This window comes from Tamandua tetradactyla, chromosome 2, assembly GCF_023851605.1.
Source record: "Tamandua tetradactyla isolate mTamTet1 chromosome 2, mTamTet1.pri, whole genome shotgun sequence".
Lineage (NCBI taxonomy): Eukaryota > Metazoa > Chordata > Mammalia > Pilosa > Myrmecophagidae > Tamandua > Tamandua tetradactyla.
In genome coordinates this window covers 192562494-192576694 of record NC_135328.1, presented here as the reverse complement: position 1 = coordinate 192576694, position 14201 = coordinate 192562494, and the positions used below count along the sequence as shown (strand labels likewise).

Genomic DNA, 14201 nt, shown 5'->3' with positions numbered 1-14201 from the left:
GTAAACAGTTACTGCCATCAGCCTCACTTTCCGAAGGTGGTCCAGGGTTGATAAAGCCTCTTGGAACTCACAGCCTACAGGAAAAGGAATTCACCCTCACTGAGCAGCCACCCTGTTCCAGGCACGATGTTTTAGTGGTCTCAGGGTGAAATCGTGCACACGAGAAGCTTGGCAAGGTGCCTGGGTTAGAGCAAATACTTAGGAAGCGGTGGTGCTTACTATTTCTAATCCTCACACATTGCCCTGTGAACTAAGAATGATTATCTCCACTTTGCAAATGAGAAGACTGAGATTCCCCCAGGTCTTCACTAGTGGGGACCAATATTTGGACCCTGAGTGTCCGACCTCAGAGCACTCACACTCTTCCCTTACAACCTGCCATAGCTACTACTGGCCCATTTCACAGATGATGAATTGAGACCCAGAGACGCAATGTGGCTTGCTAGGATTTAACAGAGCCAGGACAAAATCCACATGTCCTGCCCTGCCTGGTCAGAACTCGGACTTGCTACTTACTGGCTCTGCTTTACCCTCCCTTCCTCGTCTGCCACCTCTCATCAGCAGAGTCCAGCTCATTCCTGAGGACAGGGAAGGAAATGGATTCAGGTTGGAGTGTTAAGGTTTAAGCTAGAGCAGCCTCTTCTGAAGCCTTTCACCAGAGAATAACTCTTCGATCTGTGCCCACCCCCCCCCCCACCCCCAGGCTGCAGGAATTCATTTGGTGGCATTACAGGTCCATGTGGAATTCTCTATAGGCTTTTTGTGATCACTTGGAAGTCCCTGTGATGACCTGCAAGAATTGGGCTAGGGTGGCAAGCTGGATAAAGGAAGAATTTCTTGGTAATGGTGTCCCAAGCCCTGGTATGGGGGTGGGGGAGTAAAGATCCCCGTGGGCCTCCTTTTTGGGGCTTTACAAAAGGAGAAAGAGGTTCACCTGTTGGTCTGCGGGCCATGGAGAGCTGCGGGGGAGAGGTCTGTTGGTAGATGGGCGATGTTAGGGGGTGGGAAATTAAGGGCAGAGCGGAGGAGGAGGAAGGGATGGCTGCCTTAGAGTCACCTGCTTCAGGCATGGGTGGGGTGGGCCTTGGCAGGGGCACTTGGTGGGAGGCTGTTAATCCTGGGATTCCACCATTGTTTCCATTCCTTGGGTTAAACACCTGGATGCCTCTGGAGTTTGCATCTCTGATAAATTGCAGAGAGGCCTCTGAGAGCATGGGCTCAAATTCCTCACTTGGCTCTTGACATCCTGAAGGTTTCATTCCACAGTTGCCCTTTAGGACCTCTCTATCCCAGCATCCCTGATGCTCTTCCCTCACCCTGTAACCCACCAGTTGGATAACACATCTTTCTGTAAACATACACTTCACTTTGAGATCTTTTTGGTCTTTTTCCTGTATCGCCTTTCTGTCTTCACCAGTGTATCATCACGTCCCAAAGAATCGACCATGTCCTCCATTCTTCCCACAAGATCCTTTTCTGGGAACCTCTTCTCTGTGGCTTCTTACTGGGTAAGGGGAGGGAAGAGAGAGAAAAGAGTAAGACTGGCAGGTGGGTTTTATCTGAAGGGCTGGGCTGAAGAGGAGTGTTTGACTGAATCTGGGTGCCAGCAGGAAAAGGCTCTGTGTCTGATTAGCAATGTCTGCCACAGGCAACTTAGGAGAACATTGGCCTGTGGGCGCCAGCAGGAAAAGGCTCTGTGTCTGATTAGCAATGTCTGCCACAGGCAACTTAGGAGAACATTGGCCTGTGGGCGCCAGCAGGAAAAGGCTCTGTGTCTGATTAGCAATGTCTGCCACAGGCAACTTAGGAGAACATTGGCCTGTGGGCGCCAGCAGGAAAAGGCTCTGTGTCTGATTAGCAATGTCTGCCACAGGCAACATAGAAGAACATTGGCCTGTGTGCATTAACATTTATTCAACACTGTGCGAGCAAATGTATGCCATCCTATGCTAACCCTCACAGCAATCCACATTGGACACGGGTGAGGAAAGTGAGGTCCAGAAGGATTGAGTAAAGCTGTTATTCAAGCCCATGTTTGGTTTCTCTAATCCTGACTCTCATGGGGTATAAATTAGAAACACCAGAGAGTGTACGGGAACTCTGTTCTTTTTGCATGATTTTTTTTTGTAAATCTACACCACTCTAATTTAAAAAAAAAAAAAAAACCTAAACAAAATTGCACTGTGTGTGAACCTGTATTTGGTGCGCAGGGTGCCAGAGACATAAAAGATGACTAAGATGCTATCTTCTCACTAAGCAAACACAAAGTTAAATTGTAAGACTGGGAGTCCCTGAGAAAGGCTGGCCTGTGGGATAGCTCCCTGTGGCAGACATTGCTAATCAGTCATAGCATTCTTTCCATTTGGAGCTCGGATTCCTAGTCCGCCGAAATTAACTGGCATTTCCTATCTCACAGTTTGTGGAAATCCGACAATGTTCCAAGATTTCTTCTAATTCCAGTAACTTACAAAGTCCTGGTCACTTCCAATGTGACTTTATACCTGCAATGCACCTTCGCTGTCTCTCCTCTACTCATCTTTCTGCTCCACTCAGCCCCCATCCAGGCAACTGAGTGCCATTTTATGCCAAGGCTTTAGGAGGGGAATCTTCTCCTGGGTACAAATGGGGGGTGGGGCACAGAACCTGGAAGTCACCTAGCCATCTCTTGCTTTCTCACTCCCCACATCTATCAGTCACCAAGTCCTAGTAATACTGAGGCCTTAATATGTCCTACATTTGTCTACTTCTCTCCACCAACGCCACCATCTCTCACCCAGAAGATTTTGAAAGTCTCCCCATTGACCTCTTGTTCCTTCACTTAACCTGTTCCAGTCCATTCTCTACCCAGCAGTCACATGGGATTTTTGGAAAGAAATCTTACCATATCACTTTTCTCCTAACTTCTACCTCCCCATGACTTCCCACAGCTCTTCAGCTAAAACCCTAAATCCTTACCAGGGCCCACCTGGAACATCTAACCCTCAGTGTCATTTCAGACCCACTGTCCCCTATTCCATGACAGCTCCACTATTCTTTCTGTTCCTTGGATGTGGGAACATTCTGAGACAAGCTCCTCCTTGTCTCAGAAACTGTATATGCTATTCTCTGGTCTGGAAATAGTCTTCTTTCATCCCTTCTCTGGTCATAGCTTAAATGGTCTTAGCCTTCTTCTAGGACACTCTCCCTGATCTTCTCTTATCCACTCCCCTGGTATCACAAACCTCTCCTTGTAGCTCTAGAGACCTAATTAACTGAGTTCTTATTTGTTCAAGACTGTCTCTTTGACATGGAGGACAGCTCATGTCCAATTCTTGTCTCCTTCCACAGCAATACTGTCTTCCCAGCTCTCCTTGCAGTTGACCAGAACCACGAGACTAGTTGACCAATGACAGTGAGGGAAAGCATTATGTTATCACTTCCAGGCTGAAACAGTGAAAAACCCATGCATGATTCTCCAGTCTCTCTTTTCTGCCATGTTAACTGAGAAGGGCACATATTTCAGTGAGTGCAGCTGCAAGATGGTAGGGATTCCTCAGTGTAGGACTCTGAATACCTATAGCAGAGGATCCAGGATGGGCATGTGGCTTGAGTGAGAAACAAACTAGTGTTGTGTTATGTCACTGAGACTTTGGAGTTCTTTGTTACTGCAGCATAACCTGGCTTATCCTAACTGATACAGTGTTCCCCATGAGCAAGGCCTTTTTCTTGCTTGCTGCATCTCCAGTGCTTGGAACAGTAACTGAGACATAACAGGAGGTGCTTTGTAAATATTTGTTGAATGAGCAAATGAGTGAAAAAAAACAGCAAATGTAAGACATGGTTCCTTCCTCAAAGAATTTACTCTAATCCAAGGGATAGATACTTAAGAATACAATTAGGGGCTAAATTGTAAATATATTAAAGAAGAAGGAGGGAGGGCAATGGGTTGGAGTAGTCATGGAGGGCTTCCTGGAGGATGATGCAGATGATTTGCAGAAATGGAGAGGATGAGTTTGGAGTTCCTGTCTATCCCATTGTTCATCTATTCAGCAAACTTTTATTCTGTTGTACTGTGAAAAGTGTTTTGCCAGCAGTGGTGCTCTTGGGAACTAAGAGGAAAACGCCTCTTTCAATCCAGAAGATATGGGATGGCTTCACAAGGAGGTGACTTTTGAGCTGAGGTTTCATAGACAAAGATGTAGAAGATGGGGAGAAAAAGAATAAAGATTCTAGGTAGAGGGACCAGCAGGAGCAGAGGCTTGGAGGCACAAAGGCACAAAATGTGTTTAGGGAAGGGGCCTCTAGTGTGACGAAATTGTAGAGAGAGGGTTGTGGGTACTAGAGGCAAGGAGATGAGTTCAGTCTCTCCATCTCTGGCTCCCTGTACCTCACCCACACAGACTCCATTCAGACCATATTGACAGTATCTCAGAATATTCCAGAAGTTTTCTTAGAGAATATCTAAGCCTAACACCTGAAGGATGAATTGAAGATGGCCAGGAAAGGTGAGGTGAAAGGGGAACAGCATGTGCAAAGGCCGAGAAGGGAGATGGCAAGGCCTGAGATGGCAGTTCATTTTGTCTGGCTAGAGCAGAGCTTTCTAGGTGGGGAGTGGTGGAGAGGAGGCTGGCAAGGTAGACACTGGCCAGGTAATGTCACCCTTCCACCATAAATCTCTTCTAAAGGCTTGCTCAGCAAGCAAGGCCTTCAGGACTCTGCTTTCCACTCCAAACTCCTATGCCTTCGTGCATGCAGTTCTGAATGCCTAGAATGATGATGATGATGATATAATAATATTTGTTGGGCCCTTAGAATGTGTTAGGTGCCGTATCAAGCACTATCTGATTCAACATCTCAACAATGCCATGAGTTGCTACTTACATTTTTTTTCTTTTTAATTAGCCTAATGTTTTAGACCAGTTTTAGATTTCCAGAAAAATTGAGAAGATAGTACAGAGAATACTCATAACCCATGTTAGTTTTCCCTATTATTAACACCTTACATTAGAATGTTACATTTGTTACAGTCAACCAATATCAATACATCGTTATTAACTAAAGTTCATAGTTTGTTTATATTTACTTAGTTTTTACCTAATGTCCTTTTTCTGTTCCAGGATCCTTTCCATCACATTTAGGCTCTTTTTGGCTATTACAGTTTCTCAGACTTCCCTTGTTTTTAATGACCTTTTTGAGGAGCATTGGTCAGGTATTTTATAGGATGCCCCACTACTAAAGTTTGTCTGATGTTTTCCTTATGTTAAGACTGGAGTTATGGGTTATTACTGGGAAGGCCACAGAGGTAAAGTATCACTTTCGTCACTCCTTTCAAGTGTACATGCTATCAAAATGATTTATGACTGTTAAGATTGGCCTTGATCACGCCTGGCTGAAGTAGTTTTCTCCAGTCTAAAGTGACTCTTTCTCCATTCCCATACTATACACTTCAGAAAGAAGTCACTATGTATAGCCCACAGCTAAGGAGTGGGGAGTTGGGCATCTCTCTCTTTGAGGGTGGACTATCTACATGAATCATTTGGACTTTTTCTGCTTAGGAGATATGTCTCTTCTTCCCCATTTATTATTATTTCATTGAACTACTCAACGATGCTATTATGGGATGTTGCTTGTATCATCCCCATTTATCTGGAACCTGGAAGGCTCTTTCTTCTTCCCCACCTACCTTACCCCGAATCAATTTCTGACTACCTTCTCCATCTTTCTAGGAGAAAGCATGGCCTCTGCTGTGTCCTCACACAGTGTTTTGTGATTTCAACTAATTCATGCCACACATATTTATTGTGCCCCTGCTCCGTGCCAGGCAGTGTGGTTGGGGCTTCAGAACACACAGGGCCCTCAGGGGCCTGCCCTCAAGGGGCTCACGGCATTTGCTAGAGCAGAAGCTCCACGAGGGCAGGGACTCAATCTATCTTGTTCACAACTGTGTTCTGGGACAACCAGCACTGCACCTCATGGGTTGCAGGCACTGAATAAATATTTACTGAATTGAAGTGTGCTTTCTGGAGGATATGCAAACCTTGGCAGATGATTCTTTTTAGGTGTGTGTCCTTCCCTGGGGACTGGGTGCTGCCTGAGGGCAGGGCCAGCCCCGATTCATTGCAGTGCAGAGGCTGGGTGGCAGTGAGTGTCAGGGAAGTCTGTGACAGCAAGAGGATCCAGGGACAGGCCGCTTCCTCAGGTAGAAGTGAAGTTTGGAAGCTGCCACAGCCCGGGAGGCCGAATCAGGAGGACGCCCTGACTGATTGGCTGGGGAGGGTGAGGCGGGAGGAGGAGTCACACACAGATGGCTTTGAGGTCTGGAGCTGGGGGACAGCCGGTGCCACCTCTAATAGACTCAGAGAAGAGATGACAGCCTCGGTGGCCCCACCCGGTGGGGCTCGGGCCTAGGGCCAAGGAGGGACGGACCCTACAGAGGAAAGAATGGTCTGACCAGCGCAAACTTCTGCCCCCAGCCCCGAGTCCTCGTTTTTCGCAAAAAAAATAAAATAGAAAAAGAAAGAGAGAAAACAAAAAAGAAAGAAAAAGAAAAGAAAAGAACAAAAAAAAGAAAATAAAGAAAAAAACCTCAGCCTGGATTTTTGAGCACGATTGTTGCCTATCAGGTGTGGAGGTCCATTCTGGGGGGTCCCCTCCCGCCTGCGGTCTGCAAAGAAGAGCCCCAGGGGCAGCCTGGCACGGCCCGGGCTCTGCCCGGTCGGGGCTGTGGCCCGTCAGGTCCAGGTCCCCAGCCCGCCATGACCGGGGAGGTGGGTGGCCGAGGCGGCGGCCGGGCCTGGGCGGGACAATAGCCGCGGCCGCCGGGGCCCCGGGAGCCCCCGCGCTGGGGAAGGGGCTGTCCTAGGGCCGGGCGCCGGTGCCCTCCCCGCACGGCTCGGGCGGGCGGAGGGGGGCGCGGAGTTCCTTTGTGGCTCTGCCTCCGGCGCGGCGCGGGCGGGGGGCGCAGCGCAACTTTGCGAGGCGGCCGCGGCGGCGAGCGCCAGACGAGGCCCCGGGGCCCGAGTGGGGCCCCCAGCGCGCGGCCCGCCCCCGCCCCCCGCCTGGCCCCCTCCTGTCGCGCGCCGTCGCCAGCGCCAGGCGCTGCCCACTCGCGGGAGCCCCCGAGGCCCGACGGGCTGCGGAGCGGGAGAGGCGGGGGCCCGACGCGGCCCCCCCCGGAGCCGGGCGCCTGGCGCGGGGGCTCGCCGAGCGCACGGGGGGCCGCGCGGCGCTGCAGACCCAGCCTCCCGCCCGCTGCCGCTGCCGCCGCCGCCGCCTCGGCGCTTGCAGAACCCAGAAGTGAACAGCAGGCGACCCGGAAGGTTTGCGCGCGGCTCCGCACCGAGCCGGAGCCGGAGCCCCAGCCCGGCCCTGCTCCGGCCGCCGGGCGCGGGGCTGCGGCCGCGTCCCGGAGCCGCCGCCACACAGTCAGGTCCGTGCGGGCCCGGGGCGCGCTGGGAGCGGGCCCGGCGGCGGGCGTCTTCCCGTGCGCCCGGCCGCGGGAAAGTTGCGCCGAGTTGCGGGCGGGGGAGCGGGCCTGGCACGGGTGCTGTCAGCGCGGGCCGGGCGCTCGGAGGGCCCCGGGCCGGCTGTGCCTCGGGCCCGGCCCGGAGCGACGGCGGAGGCGGCGGCACTCGGGGTAGGAAGTGTCTCCGGCGGCGTGTCTGGGTCTGGTCTCCGAGTGTGCGTGTGTGTGTGTGTGTGTGTGTGTGCGTGTATGTGTGTGTGTGTTTTCTTAAGCCGGGCTATTCAAACCTGCTGCAATTCTCCGGTAAACAATGATTCATGGGGCTTAATGCAAATAAACGGATTGCAAACGGCGCGGTTCGCGCACTTTGCAGCCGGCCCGGTGGGGCGGCCAGCGCCGGATTTCTCCCTTTTTTTGCAGATCTGCAGAATATGGCGTCCCTGTCCTGTTTTAAAAATAAGCCAGGCTGCCATTTTTGTTTTTCTTTTGTCTGAAAATTTTAATAAAACTGTCTGAGAATGTGGGAGAGGCGGCTGGAAGCAGAGGGGGCACCCGAAGGGTTGGCTTTTTTCCTTTTCTTTGGCGAGAGCCGCGAGCCTTTCGGGGAGGTGAGACACAATGCAATTGCACTTTAAAGAAAAAAAAAAAAAAGGAAGCCACTGGGCGATTTGGGAGGGAGAGCTGGGAATTTAAAGTTAACTCTAAAAGTTTTTTCTTTTTTTTTTAAAGCTTTTTTTTTTTTTAAGCTTTTTTTGGGGGGAGGGCAGTGAAATGCCGCGAAAGCATCTCAGGGCCCATTTCTATCCCCAGCCAGCCACCTTTGCAGGATTTTGGGGAAAAGTTAACTGTCGGTTTCTCAGAGCTGCGCCGGGAATGAGGAGGGCTGGGGATGGAGGTTTGGGGAGAACGAGAAACATCTTTAGGAAGAGGCTCTATGAAAATGGCACTCTTAAGGAACTATGGCCGAGATTTTGGGGCCCAGGGTTTCTAGTTAAGCATTGAAGATATAACCTCGCTCCTCCCCCACCTTGCCCCAGGGCAGTGTGAACCTCCCAGAGCTGTGTGTGTGGGGTAAGAGTGGGGGTGGGGGGTGGGGAGTGGAGGTGGCGGGTTGTTGACCCTGTTTCCTTCGTGGGTGGCTGGGAGCCTCCTTGTGAGTGGGAATCTTGTGCTGGGTGCTGGGGTTGGTTTATTGGAACCTTCGGGCAAGTGTGCTTGGCAGTTGGCCGTTGGAGAGCCCCTTTCCTGGCCTGGTGGGCCTGCAGGAGTGAGGGGGTGGCATCTGGTGATGAAAGCTTGGCGGTGGGTTCTTGGCTGGGTGCAAGCATGCAACCTCAGTGGGTCCTATCTGAGGGGAGGCGCCGGAGAGGCTGCCTGATGATGAGGGGCAGCTGGTTTGCAAGTCCCCATGGTCTGAGCCTCTCCCTTTTGGTAGCTCTTACCCCTTTCCACCCCACTGCCCTGGAACCCTGGACGCACCTCTGTTGGAGGTGGTTTGAACTTGGCTTAACTTCCTGAAGTATCTCGCTCAATCGGTCCAGGCCTGCTGGCTCTGCGGGCCTCAGTGGGGCTCTGCAGGCCAAGCCTGTAAGGTTTGGGGTGGCTGCTCCTGCCCCAGATGCCAGGGTAGGGTTGGGCCTGGTCTTCCCCTGTTGGTAAAGGCTTTCTGTCCTGGGAGAATCCTGTGCTCTGCTGCTGAGCTTGCCTGCCCCTGCCTCGGCGTCTCTTGGAAGGGAGACCACTCTAATCTCACTCCTGGTCTATGTACTGGCTCCCTGGGAAGAGTCAGGGCTGGAGGGCTGCAGAACTTTGTGTTTCTGATCCACAGGGTACCAAGCCGGCCATTTTTCAGATGGAGAAACTGAGGTCCAGAGAGGGGAAGTGACTTGCCCAAAGTCACACTGCCGGTTAGAAGGAGAGCTGAGAAATATTCAGGCTCCCACTTCCAGGCCCTTTCCAGTGTTCTCTGTTGGGGCCCTTGACACCTGGAAGATTTGTTTTGCACAGAACTGGACTAGAATGGGAGAGCATGCCCTGCTTCCTCCCCTCCCCCATCACAGTCCCTTCTTAGTGAACTGCATTTTACAGTTTGCACAGAGTAGTGTCTGGTTGCTATCACCTCAAGTTCTTCCAGAAACTGTGCAGGGATGAATTTGGTCAAAGTGGGGATAATTACCCCCATTTTTAAATTTAGGAAACAAAGGCTTGGAGAGGTGAGCAGGGGTAGAGGAGGGCTTGAATTCAGGCCTGCAGACTCGTGATCTGGACGTTTTTCCTGGCGGTCTTTGGTACTTGTGGATAGGACTATTTTCTGCCTTCTGGTTTTGAGTCTCCCAGATTCTTCTAACGCTTGTGACTGTGTGAAACTCCAGAGCCCCCCACCCCCACCCCCCAAAGAACATCTGAATAGGAAAGCCCTGAGAAACTGCCTTGGTGCACAAAGGGAAGCCACTGGCTTGAAGACACCTAGCGATTCGGGGCCCAGCCAGGTGTCCTGGTCTCCTTTCTCCCTTCTGTCTGGACACTTGAGGCTGTGGGACGTTCAAAGGGAGAGTCAGTCACCCTGCCCACCGCCAAGGCTCCATCGGGCCCAGGAGAGCAGTGATTGCTGCTGCTGGCGGGGGTGGGCACAGAGGTGGGCACTATAATGGCCCACACCTGACAGACACCTGGGTTTGTCCCAGGGGCTGAGGAGGAGGCTCTCTGGGATCTTGGGGAATGGAGGCCAGGTGGCCCCAGGAGGGAAGGAGGAAGCTGGTGTGTGGGTAAGGCTTGAAGTAGATCTGAAGCTAGCCTGGCTTTAGCCCTTCCCTGGGCAGACATTTCCTTGTCTTGCCTCTCTGTCAAGTGAGGAGTCATTCAGTCCTGTAGTTCATTCATTCGTCTGCCATTGGTTAGTTTATTCATTCATTCAGTTGCTAGGTTATTCCTTTATTTTTTCATTGTGCATTCATTAGTTTATCGATTAATTATTTTAGTAGTCCCTCCACCCACCCACCCATCCATCCAGTCACCCACTCCTCAGCTCACACAGCACAGGTTGGACACTGACATGTAAGATACAGAGTGCAATCCTCAGGGATTTGAAGGCCACAGCAGAGAAGAGGTGACACTGTAGGTGTGTGTAGCACTGGCTGGGGCAGTATTCTCTGGGGGCCTATATAAGTCTCCAGGGAAGGTCTCGTGGAGAAAAGGGGGCTTGAAAACACGAAAGGAGTTACCTAGATTCCATGGTGGTAGATCTGGGTCCTGGTATCAAGTCCTCTTTGTGACGCATGGCTTGTGTGACCTGGGGTGTATTTTCCCCTACTCTGAACCTCATTTTTCTCATCTCTAAAATGGGGTACTCTCTGTGACTCTCTCATGTTGTTAGGAGTGATAGTGAGCCAGTATCTTGGATATCGCCCAGCCCTGGCCAGGCCTGTGGTAGGAGCTCAGTATAAATCAACTGAATTTTAAGGATTTTTGATTACCATCCTCATCCCTTCCACAATTTTGAAAACCATCATGAAGCAAAATGATCCAATCTGAAAGCCCTTATCTGCCTTGTCATTCCCCGGCTGGAATTTTTCTAATATTTCCCTAAGCATTTAGAAGAAGAAGAAAAAAATCCAAAGTCCTTTCCAGGACTGTGTGGTCTGTCTCCTCCCTACCTTTCAACTTCAACTGTCCCCCAACCCATCTCACCGTCTTCAGCCACACAAATGAAGCTTGTTGGCAGGGTCTCTGCATTTGCTGTTCCCCTGCCTGGAATGTTTTCCCCTATATCTTTGCATGGCTGGCAACCTTCTTGTTTTAGGTCTTGACTCAGACGTCACCATCTCAGAGGACACTTCCCTGTCCACCCGCTCTAAAGTAGTTTCCTGCTGTCAAACTCTCTTGTCACACTGGCCTCTTTTTATTTTCTCTTGCAGCTTCTATCAGTATCTGAAGTTTTCTCATTTATTTGCTTGTTTGTACTACTTACCTTCTGCACCACTGCAAACATGCTTGACCCACATCCAGACGGTATGGTGTGGCTGGGGTGGGTGGTGTCTGTAGAGGTGAGGAAATGCTGGGGGGTCCAGGTGTGGTGCAGCCCTGGCTGCTGCATAGGGCCTGGGAGATGAAGTTACACCAAGGTCTGTCCTCGTCTTCACCCAGGAGGCTCAGGGCTGTGGTTAGGAAATAATAAGATGATTAAATCACAGACTCTAGGAATCCCTTACTCTTCCAATCTCAGAACCTGAGTATCTTAGAAGCCTTCCACTTTAGAACCTTTGGCGCTGGAATCTTAGCATGATCCAGTCTTGGATTTAGAATGTAACAGAGCAACTTTCAGTGCTTTATTAAGTGGCCCAGAATGCTCACTCTGTCTTTAGTTCCATTCTTTATGAATATGAATGTATTTAATCCTCACTGTTATTACCCCCATTTTACAGATGAGGAAACCAAGGCAAAGAGAGCTTGGAACTCGCCGGAGTTCAGGGCTGGGATTTGAAACCAGTACTCTGGTCCCCAAGCCCCTGCTCATCCCCACGCCTCCTTAGAATCCCACAGCTGTTGAGGGGAAACTCAACCTCACCTGGCCCTGCAGGAATCCCCTTCCCACATTTTTGACAAAAGGCCCTCTGAGCTTTGTTAGAGACCCCCCTCCAGTGATGGAGAGCGCCTTCCTTCACCAGGACCCCCATACTCCTGCTGTCAGACACTTCTCATTTCTAGAAAGAATTTTTTCTTTACAAAATGTAAAGTGCTGCACTGTGCCTGTGAATAATGCCCAGGAAGGGATGTTAGTGGAATGATTGCCCAATGCTTTGACCTTGTGGCTTCATGACTTCAGTTGCCTCTTCTGCTCCCCCTGGATTGAGAGCTCTGTGAGGGCAGGTAGCCTCAGTGCAATGTTGACTCTACGAATGAATGAATGAGTGCCCCAAGAAGATATAAATCCTCAATCTCTCCTGAGCTCCTTCTATTTCCGTGGCACTTTGCTAGGCCCTTGGCCTGGGAGTTGGACAGGCTCAGTGTATTTGGGGAAAGGAGACACAATGTAGCCCCATTGAAGTCTGTAGGCGATGATATTTATATACACAGTTCCTGGAGAGTCATCCAACGGTGTGGTCATGCGTGGTCAGGAGAGAGGTTGACATCACAGAGCATCTGGCCAAGTCTCATTTTACAGGCTGGGGACATTAAAGCAGCAAGTGAGAGGAATGAGCCTCGTTCAAGGCCACAGGTACCCCATGACACTGCTTGGTGGGTTTTCTGCTCACCACGTGCCAACGGGCTGCCCTGGTATTTGCTTTGGAGCCCACAGGCCAGTGAAAGCTCTGTTGGGGAAGTTGCTCCCCTCACTCCACTGTGGAGAAAGCATTCCTGGGTGTGCCGGGCACTTGTGAGCAGGGATGAGGTGTGTGAGGCCCCAATTCTGTGCTTGGCATGTGGGTGCTATGGCGGAAGTGGGGTGGCGGGGGGCTGGGCTTTGGAAGTTGGGTTGGATTTGGGGAGGTGGCTGAGTGGCATCTGGGAAAGGTATGTGGGAAAGGTTAAGGGATTTGGCTCTGGGGACCCAAGAGGTCCTGCTTTGTCCATGCCTCATTCATGCCACAAAGGGGTCCTGGAGAGGTTCCCCACCATCTGGGTTTTTTTCTCATCTTTGGGCAAAGGCTTCAGACTCCTTGAGGACACAGTCTATGCAGCCATTCCAGGCTGCAGGTCACCCACCTGGGGTATGCATACTCCCCTGCCACACTCCAACACGCAGTCACACGTACTCACATCAGCAGCCATTCCACAGACACCACTGACCCTAACCCCTATCCCATCTTGGCCATTTTGAGGTGTTTTCCTGCTTTTTCAGAAGCATCACCTTAGATCCCCTGGACCAGAATCCAGCGGGCACGTCTGCCAGCGTGTGCCCACATACACGATCCACACACATCACACAGGAACACATGCATCACATTCCTGACACCCACAGGTTTACACACTCATCCATATGCCCAGGTGCATCCCCCCAGTCACGTGCCTGCTCATCTTCACATACGCTCACACTCATGGAAACCTCCACACACACACTCCTGTTCACCGTCCGCACACCACTGCACTCACCCAGGTAAACTGGCTGCACGTGTGATTTTACACGCAGGGCATCTTACATGCACACTCATTTACACCCATGAGAGTGTAGCCTCACTTTCTGGGCCTTGCACACCAACCTTCGTGCATACTTTTGCACGCACTTGGGTACCACAGCCTACCTGGGTTGGCTTGGAGTGCTGGAGTTGGCAGCTCATCTCCATGTCCTACCTTCATTCCACAATATTTCTTGAGCATTCACTGCCTACCAGACCCTATGCTGGATGCTGGAGACTAAAGTGAGGAAAACTGACATGGCGCCTGCCCTGGCCAGGGAGTCAGACATACAGAAGATCACACAAATGAATATATGATTGCAAATGTAAATGCTGGGAAGGAACTTTTTTTTTTATCTGGTGAAGGTTTCCCTATAGCTTTGTGTTTTTCATTTTACTATGATGGGTGATGCTAATGGTGTATGTTGGTGGGGGGAGGTGCTTCTGGGGAGACTGATACCTGAACTGTGACCAGGTGAAGGGCATTCCAGGCAGAGGGAACAGGCTGGGCAATGGCCGGGAAGGGGGAAGAGCTTGGCATAATCAAGGACCTTGGAGGGGACAGTAGCACTGAGAGCTGGGGGAGGATGTTTTAAGAGGAGGAGGTGGGTGTGTCTTTAGTAGCCCCCCACCACACCTCCACC

The 14201-nt window shown here is 51.1% G+C and overlaps 1 protein-coding gene across 2 annotated transcripts in view; it reads left to right on the top strand.

Annotated features, from left to right (window-relative positions):
- Positions 1-7336: 7336 nt before the first annotated feature.
- Positions 7337-14201, top strand: part of ZNF362 (zinc finger protein 362) — a 38443-nt gene continuing 31578 nt past the window's right edge. For both annotated transcript variants that reach the window (XM_077150411.1, XM_077150409.1), the window contains exon 1: positions 7337-7408. The gene's annotated coding sequence lies outside the window, so the exon portion shown is untranslated. The remainder of the gene's footprint in view (positions 7409-14201) is intronic.